Source organism: Furipterus horrens, unplaced genomic scaffold, assembly GCF_987537825.1.
Source record: "Furipterus horrens unplaced genomic scaffold, mFurHor1.1.pri manual_scaffold_8, whole genome shotgun sequence".
Lineage (NCBI taxonomy): Eukaryota > Metazoa > Chordata > Mammalia > Chiroptera > Furipteridae > Furipterus > Furipterus horrens.
In genome coordinates, this window is record NW_028327178.1 from 25,221,528 (window position 1) to 25,231,160 (window position 9,633).

Below are 9,633 nucleotides of genomic sequence, written 5' to 3' on the forward strand. Positions count from 1 at the left end.
CACCCCCTTACTTTTTCTTTTATCCTTTTTTTTTTTTTTTTCCTACCCCAAACAAATTAGATCCCACTGAACAAACCAAGTTTCCCACAGCTTGTGACTAAAATTTTCTTCTTCAATTGGGCTTCGGGTTGATCGGTTTCAGGCTGAAAACCGTAAAGAAAATAACAGGGTGATACTTACATGCGGGAATGGCTCTCCAGCCATAGTTCAGTGGCAACGCCTGACTGGGCATTTCCTGCCAGGTGCTCACAGCCTGAATTGCACTAGTCCGAGTAACCATCAAAGAAAAGAATGTGGCAAATTGTGGCCGTTAGATTATTTAGTCTTCCCCAAAGTCCTCTTCTTTCCTACACTGTTTTACACAAACATATCCAGGGCCTCTACATGGCCTGAGGCCTGCAGACTGTGCTTTTAAAAAATGCCCCTCATTTGGGCCTGTAGGAAAGATAGTATCAATGTAGTCTATTTTCCCAGTGACTACACCAAATTGTGAGAACTCTGCCAGGGTTCTCTCTCTTTGCTTACACTGGCTGCATCTCCACACCTAGGGTCTTATTTAATAAATAATTAAGGTAGATGATCATCACCTAATCAGAAGAAATTATTCTTTAACCACGCGCACAGTAAGCTGCTCACTCTCTCTTGCTCTCCTCTCCCTTTTGGAGCGTGTCTGTAATCTAGGGTTACTCAGAAATGTGATGGTTATGAACATGGCAATGGGGAAAACAGATCTTGTTTGAACTAGATAGAAGTGAGGCTGTAGAGAAATCCTGTTGAAAAGGTGTGTGCTAATTTATTGCTGGTAACTAGCAACACAAGTTCAAAACTGATGTTAAAACTCAAGTTAATTTTTTCGGAGCCTCTGCTAGACGTGCAGAACCGAGCCAGCATGACCGAGCGCCGCTTTCCCTTCTCGCTCCTTTGGAGACAGAGCTGGGACCCGATCCAGAGCCGCCTCTTTGAGCGGGCCTTCTTCGGAATGCCGCGGCTGCCTGAAGAGTGGTCGCAGCTGTTCGGCCATAGCAGCTGGCCGCGCTATGTCCCGCTGACCGCCAGAGACGAGGGCCAGCGGGCGGTGGCCACGCCCGCCTACAGCAGCGCGCTCAGCCGGCAACTCAGCAGCGGAATCTTGGAGATCTAGCACACAGCCGACCGCTGGCGCGTGTCTGTGGACGTCAACCACTTAGCCCCCGAGGAGCTGACAGTCAAGACCAAGGATGGTGTGGTGGAGATCACCGGCAAGCACGAAGAGAGACAGGATGAGCACGGCTACATTTCCCGGTGCTTCACTCGAAAATACACACTTACCCCTGGTGTGGACCCCACCATGGTGTCCTCCTCCCTGTCCCCTGAGGGCACGCTCGCCGTGGAGGCCCCGATGCCCAAGCCAGCCAACCAGTCAGCAGAGATCACCATCCCTGTCACCTTTGAGGCTCCTGCCCAGCTTGGGGGCCCAGAAGCTGTGAAGTCTGAGCAGTCTGGAGCCAAGTAATGGCCTAGACCTGCTTTGAAACCCCCATTTGCAATCACTGACCACCCCTACTTGTCAGCCTGTATGCCTTTTTGATATGTTTATGTTCTGTTTTTCTCAAATAAAGTTCAAAGCAACTTCCTACAAAAAAAAAAAAACAAAAAAAACAAAAAAAAAAACAAAAAATACCTCAAGTTAACATGATTGGGAAATAATGTTTCTTTTGGAAAGCAGCCACAGAAACAGCTATGTTTATAAAAGACCAGAGAAAAGCATGGTAATAGTGAAAAAAAAAATCTATTCTTTTAGACTCAGAGTGACTTTCATTCTGGGATCTTCATGAAGTATACTGACTTTTAGAGCTTCAAGTTTCCTTAGTGTAAATAGAGACTATAATCATCTTATAACCTTGTTTAATAATTCAAATATATGTGAAAATACGTGAGTATAAGTCCTCATCTTGTTACAGAAGCAGGGGAGTCCAAAAACAAACCCCAGAGTTTGCAGCTGGGAGATAGGGAAAAGGAAGCTTTTTTCAGGATGCCTTTGCGTGCCTGGAGCTAGTGGCTGGAAACTTTGTTGCACAAAGATCCGCTTTGAAATTTCCAAGGTTCAGGAAGGTAGGAGGGGTCTTGGGCGTGGGATGGTACAGAAGGAGCCTACAGAGCCTGCGTAGGGTTCTGTGAATGGTCAGAACTGGTGGCTACACCCACCGCGTCAGAGGAGCAGTCAGGGATTTAAAAGCAACTGCAGTCATTTTTAGCGGGGGGTCTCCAGGCTGCTTTAAGGGAGGCTGCCAGGCTGCTTTAAGAAGGGTTCTTGCCATGTAGTTTTGAGAAGGAGAGGAGATCCATGCGGTTTGCAAGAAGAAGGCAGTTTACAAGGAGGCTGAGAATCCATGTGGTACTGCATTAAGAGCTGGAGGGCACCACAGCACAGAAAGGACCTCCCCAATCAGAATTGCATGATTGGCAGCTACTGGTAAAGCTGAACTGTGTCTAGGAAGTAGGGAAACAGTATCTCTAACTTTTCTGAAACTAGCCTGGTTTAGTAGGGGGAGGCAGAACTATGTGTTTGTGGGTGTTTTAAAGAACATAAGACCTAGCAGCAGAAATCCGCAAATGATCTAAATATATATTTGTTAAATAAACAGTTCTTTTTCTTTTTACTAAACTCTGATATTGAGAGTTATAATTCTGGTGGCGGGCAATCAGGCCCCTAACTAAACAGCTCATGGTTCTGTTTCAAATCGGAGCTGCCCAGGGGTTCTGTTACAGTCTTACATACTGACTTGAACTAGGGTAAAAAAAAGTGAGGAAATATTTCCACGAAACCAGTTACTTGTCTTTATAGCAGGAGGCAAATCCAACTAAATGTATTGAAATGCAATCTGTTTTACCTGCTTGAGAAGGTGAAACAGCTAGAAAAGTGCTTTTTAAACCTGGCCTTAAAAAATCTTAATGAATAAAAAAGATAGCACAAGGAGAAAACCGGAAAGTTAAAGTGAAATCCCAAACTTTCAGACACAAGGCAATGGCAGTTTAAAAAGTTAGGAGAGTGTTCCAACTTGAGCCAATAATGTTGGAGCTTGGTAAGACAACGCTACCAACATATAACAACTAGAAAATCTAAAAGTAATATTTAAGAACAGTTATTTGAATGCAGAAATGTGAGGGGTATCTACTCTTGCAAGATTGATTGCAGCAATCTCCCCGAAGGTACTCTTCAATCTGCAGGTACCCCAAGCTGCATATCTGACAGACTTAAGGTGCCAGACGTCAGAATTTGAAGCTGGCAGAACCCTCAGAAAGTTGGGAATAAAATCCTTCAGTGCAGGAATACTAAAGGAGGATTGCCAAAATATTAACATAAAAATCCATTCAAATCCTAGGTTACTCTGAAACTATACATGTAGAGGAGGAGGGAAATTTCCAGACAGCTTAAGGATAAATCAGAAGGTGAAAGGTGAGACAACCAAGTACAGATTCAGGAGACAGAGTTTGGAGTTTGAATCTAAGACAAGCTTATTTTTTTCTAGCATAGAAATCATTCTTCAGAAAACATTACAGAAGTCAGAGCCTTTACATCCAGGATCCAATATAAAAAAACAAACAAAACACACACAAACACAAATGTAAGGCATGTAAAGAAAAAAGAAAAAACGTGAACCATATTCAAGAAAATAATGTTACTAATAAAATTGAGTCCAATATACCTAGATTCTAAAATTAACATAAAAAGACATTAAATCAGTTATTATTTAGAAGCTTACAAAAGTAAATAGAAAGTAAAAATCTCAGCATAGAAATAGAAACTATAAAAAAAAATAAGTCAAGTAGAAATTCCTGCATTTAAATTATAAAAACTAAAATGAAAATTAAATGGATGGCATAAAGAGCATATTTAAGATGAAAAAAAGAAAAGAATTTATGTAAAAATAGATTGATAATACATACATTTTGAAAAACAGAAAAAAAATTAAGGGAAAGGTAAGACTTGCAGAGCTGTTGGAACACATTTTATGTGGTCTAATGAAAGTGCAGTTGAAGCTCTAGAAGAGGAGAAAGCAACAATGGAGCAGGGGGGAAAAAGCACTTGAAGAAATACTGGCTGAAAACTTAACAAATTTGGTAAAATTCAGAAACTTCTGAATGTAAGAAGCTTAAGAATATTAGTAGGAGAACTACAAATAAACTAATAAACTCACACTTAGACACATCAAAGTCAGATTTCTGAAATCCAGAAAGAAAAATTTGAAATTAGCCATAGATAATGATTGATTACATAGAGGAAATCAAGGATGCAAATAATGGTTGCCCTCTCATTAGTAACAATGGAGATTCAAATGCTATGAAATAACTTGAAAATATTGAAGGAGGGGAGGGGAAAACTGTCAATGCAGAATTATTTGTAGAGATAAATTATTCTTTTAAAATAAAAGTGAAATAAAGACAGTGTCAAATAAAAGTGAAATTATCATTAAAAAATGAAAGTGAAATAAGGAAAATTTCAAATACGCAAAAACTAAGAGAATTCATTATCAGCTGCTGTGCATATTCATGATGGAGAAACACTTTATCAAATGGAAACCGAAATATACAGGGAGCAATGATGATCACTGGAAATGAGAAATATGTAGTAAACACAGTAGCATATTTTTCTACTTTCTTCTAAATTATTTAAAAGAATACCACTATTTAAAGCAAAAAGTATAGTACTGAAATGAAAAAGGAGTTTGATGTTGATTTCAGTTAGTATTATCATTATCATATTTGTCTTTCTTTGTTAGGTGAACTTATTAAAATAAACCACTGAATTTAATAATAACAATAATAAAACTAGTTCCAGAATTACTATTTCCTTAAATATTATTTTTATTTGATGAGTAAATCAGGCAAATATATGGTAGATGACTTATATATGTAATTCAACAAGATATTGATCAACTCCAGGCTCAACATTACATCATTTTAGACAAACATAAAGATGTAAATTGAATTATTATTATTACTATTCATAAATTGAATTATTTTGAAACTGAATTATAACTGGCTGACTGCTGCTGATTACAATGGTAATTTTAACTTTACGGTAGAGTCTTTCCTACTATGTTCAAAATCCTTATGCTCAGTCCTTGCCTTTGTGCATCTATATTAATGTACTATTAAAGTCAAGTTCACAAATAGCTGGATGTTGAAAATAGGTAGAAAACATTGTAAGATAAAACCCAATTCAAATTGCTGGTGGAATTTGATTGGGTATATTTAATGAACATAAATGTTAAGTCTTTATTGTCAAATTGCCTGCTGTACCAATCATTAGCACTATCCTGAAACCTATAAAGTTTTGAAAAGCTCTTATTATTTTAATAGTAGATCAAATATGAAGAGGCAATATAACATATAGTGATTACAAAAAATCTAGTGTTTTGATTTTATATTAATGATCGCTTAATTCTTATGTAACTTTTTTTGATACTGGCTAACTGAATACAGATTGCTATCTTTTTTTTAAGTACTTGTTGGAGGGGGTCATTGACAGGACATGGCTGTGGGCTGACCAGGAACTGGACCCAGCAATTGAAGGCTCCTCACCCACGACTCCCATCCTTGGAATGCTCATTCCATTTAGAAGGATGCAGCCTTGTGAGAGCAGTGTGTTGCTGAGACCATCTGGATAATAGGCCCCCTAAGATTATAATAAACTGCTAATATTATGGCCTCTATATAAATTCTTTAGATTCTGGCAGGTGGAGATCCATTTCATATCCCAAGCAGTAGGCTCCCGAGTTTGTGAACCAACAGTACTATACTGCTGGACCAGTGTTTATAAATACTGAAAAGGTGGGAGTGTCTCAGCATTATGTCACATGTTAGCTCATTAAAGGAGGCAAGGGTTAGCTGCTAATACTGGAGAATCAGAGTCTAAAGAGCACACAATGGTGACCTGAAATTGTTTGAAGGGCTATAATGTAGATGAAATGAAGCTTTCACAGGAGTATTGAGGATCAATGAGCCAGAGTCACAGGAGTAAGATTTTGGCTCAATAAAATTAAAAAATGTTTAATAATTAACATCTAAATTGGAATCAGCTTCCTTAAAAGAAAGTAATATTTTAAATCTCTTCAGGTTTTTATAAATTCTGAATGGAGTTTGTCATTAATGTTGAAGAGGAACTTAAAGCTCAATATGGTAGAGGTGGAAGGGAAAGGGCATAACTTGGCACAGATAATTGATAAAATATTTCCCAGTGTTGTGTTCTTTCTATTAGAAGTTTTATAGTTGTCTCCCAAAGAGTTCATTAGCAATTTGAGAAGAGATGAAGAAGCTTAAAATTGTTTCATAATTGATATAAGAGCAATCCAAAGATGGAGTAATAGATAGCAAATAACAATATATTAATATAAGAGCAAAGTCGGATTTGATGCCTTTGAATAATCAGTTGTTAATAAACATGGCTATGCCTTGGACTCCACAAAGAAAACTTTTGAACTGTTCAACTGATACATCAGATTTGTCTTTGTAATATAAACTGACTTGATTTTCCCATATCAAGTCTAATACACTGGGAAGTAAATAATGGCTCTGAAATTGTACGATAATTTGCCAATAAAATGAGTCTCTCTAATATGACTAGACATTTGGTCAGTGTTCTAGGGATGATATAGCTTTGAAATGTGAAATTCTAAAATAAAAATAACATAAACTGGAGCAATCCAGTGTGGGACAAACCTGGAGTAGTTTAATAACTGGGAGAAGTGCATTCCTGACTTGAGTCAATCACAAGCAAATTAAGGTCTCATGAAAAATCATGGGACTTCTATAAGGATATTGAATAATTAACCCAAACATTTTGATTGTTTTGCATAAAATTATTGGCTATTGGATTCTGAGACAAAAATCACAAACAGTCTGTGGAATAGATCTCCTCCAAGGATGTCCTTTGCCCTTTTCCCAAAACTACTTTGAGACAATTTTAATTAGGTGACAACATTAACAGAGTAGGACTACCCTATCACTTTTTTGATATAGGTTAGATAACTGCATTAAAATAGTGACTATTCCATCATATTAACAGGTCCCTCCATACTCAACTGGAGGGGATTGTACAAGGCATCTATACCAGGGAATGGGAATCTGAAAACTGCCTTAGAAGTTCTTCCTGCTATAAAAAGAACCTTTCATTTTAAAGATTAGAAATATATTTTAGTGGCCAAATCCTAGTTCCTTCTCTGAATTCTAGTTTTATCATCTGTAGAATGGAGATATAATATCAATCCCCATAACTCAGGAAGAAAGAGCAAGAGAGAATGCACTACAAAAAAAAGCCTGCTGAAAATTTTGTTACAGTTGCTATTACGTTTGGTTTGGATTTGTATAGATTAACCGGTAGGGCTTTACTTTAGAAAATTATAGAAGACAATCTTATATTAAACTCTTTCTAAGATAGAAGCCATGAAATTCCTGTCTAACTGGCACAAACTAGCTTGTCATTGAGCTTCATTTGCAGAAGGAGCCTCATCAGTATGTTGTAGTATAAAATCAGATAATTAATGGAGAACTCTTAGAATACTATAGTTATTAGTAGGTTCAGGAAATTTCTATATCTATATAAATATACACATATATAAATTTATATATATACTTTATATCTATATATACATTTACATATATAGGTATATAGATATACATACTGAGAGACTGGGTCCATTATTGCTTATGGCTTAGTAATGTAGGCTGTCTCAACAGGCTGTTAAAAAACTTGGATGTTCTTATCTCCCTTAGGCTAGAAATTCTGATTTGGTGACTGGATATTTAACTTTTCCGTCCATATTTACCATTCATTGTAAAATCAGCCCTGAGCACCTGTTCAGATCATTACATTATGATAATCTTAAGAGTTTAAAAGCACATTCAAGCTAATGTAGTCTATTCACTCCTATAATAAGAATAGTGAATATCAAAGAAGAGAAGTCAATTAACCTAAGATTGAAATTTTCCTCAATTTTATATTCTTCTTAATTTCTCTTTCCAGCATGAACTCTTGGAATAACAACCCTGGACTTCAGGCAGAGATAATCAGTTGTCCACAATAGGGAACAAGGATCTTGTGAGGCCGTGCAGCATCCTTTTGGTCCTTTCTCCTTAAGGCATCTTTGTTGAGCCCATCTTAATGATGGAGGTTCTTGAAATCCTGCTGCGGCTAGTCCATTTAGGACCAGTGGCAACCTTAGACTGAGGAAGATTTGCTGGCTGTTATGTGACTGTCTCTTACTATCTTGTATGTGTTGTAGCCTTACTTTACAGCAGGGACTGTTCATCTATATGGTCCTTCATAGAAGTTAGTTTTTTGTCTTCTGAGCAAAGGACCCCTGTATGTCATTGAAAAGAATTTATAAATTGATGAATTTGTTAGATCCCCACAACAACTCTGTATAGTCAAGATTAGGTATCATTCTAATTTTACAGAGAGTGAAAATAAGGTGAACTGATTTGTTTAAAACTAATAAAATTAAAAAGTAGCAAAACTAGAACTGGAATTAAGGTTTACCTGACTGGCTCTGTGCAATTTCTGCTAGTCTGCTTTCGGATATAGGCTGTCTTAAAGCTAATACTTCATGACTATTGATAAAGACCAAAATGACAAAGCAATGTCTCAAAAGTCCTTTCAATTTGTATCTATCTACTGGTTGAGTCTTTATTTCTATACTAGAAAACTCATTTTCTTGAGTTATCTATGTAAAGTTTTTTATTTAGCACAATTATCAATTAATTTATTAAAAAAAGGTAGTTTGTATGATCTTCTGCCTTAAATGCAATTACATCCTAATGTAGACTGCATTCAATGCTGAAAAGAAAATAACCCAGATAACACTGATTATTCATCAAGTTACCATGAAATATAGAGTGAATCCTACAATTACTAATGTAACTCCATTAATCTACATGATAATTCTGCAACAATGCTAATTTCCATTGGCCGTTTGTAGGTTGATACTGTTATATAGTACTAACAGATGTTAAATTAGTTTATAAAAACACCTAGGAACAACTGTAGCAGCAGATTGCTTGTAAGTAATAGGAAAGATTATAAAATTCAGATAACATAAAAGGCAATAGGTTTACACTGAGACAAAGAAAAAGTACATATAAATATTAGAGACAAGGTGTTGAATGGACCGAATTAAGATAAAACCAAAACAAATGGGTTCAATGTAAGTTAATAACATTACTAATAAAGATAGCTCGGCAGGTACCTTCCTACGAGGGACCTTCCATGCATCTCCCATCCGTTTATGAGATGGTTGCTATGTATTTCTTTGAAAATCATAATGGTATTTTCTACCTATAAATGCTTGTGCCATATAGAGATGTTAGTAATTTATGGAAAATGATGAATAATATTTACCTAGAAATTAAGGGTTTGTAGAAAGTTCCATAGTCCCTCAAACTCTATGAATAAGTTAATTATAGTCAATGAAACTGGGGTATATCAATTGTATTCTAATGGAACATTAGTGCCACCTTCACACAAGCAACGCTTCAGTATAATGAGGCTGGATGTGATTCCATTATATTTCCCTGCAGAGATTGTGTTATGCAATAACAGCAACAGTAATACAACAGATGCTTAAACAAAACAAAACAAAAAAAGTACTCCCA

The 9,633-nt window shown here is 36.6% G+C and overlaps 1 pseudogene; it reads left to right on the forward strand.

The window, feature by feature from the left end:
• Window positions 1–889: 889 nt before the first annotated feature.
• LOC150002638 (heat shock protein beta-1 pseudogene) lies at window positions 890–1,619 on the forward strand (annotated as a pseudogene).
• The last annotated feature ends 8,014 nt before the right edge of the window (window positions 1,620–9,633 follow it).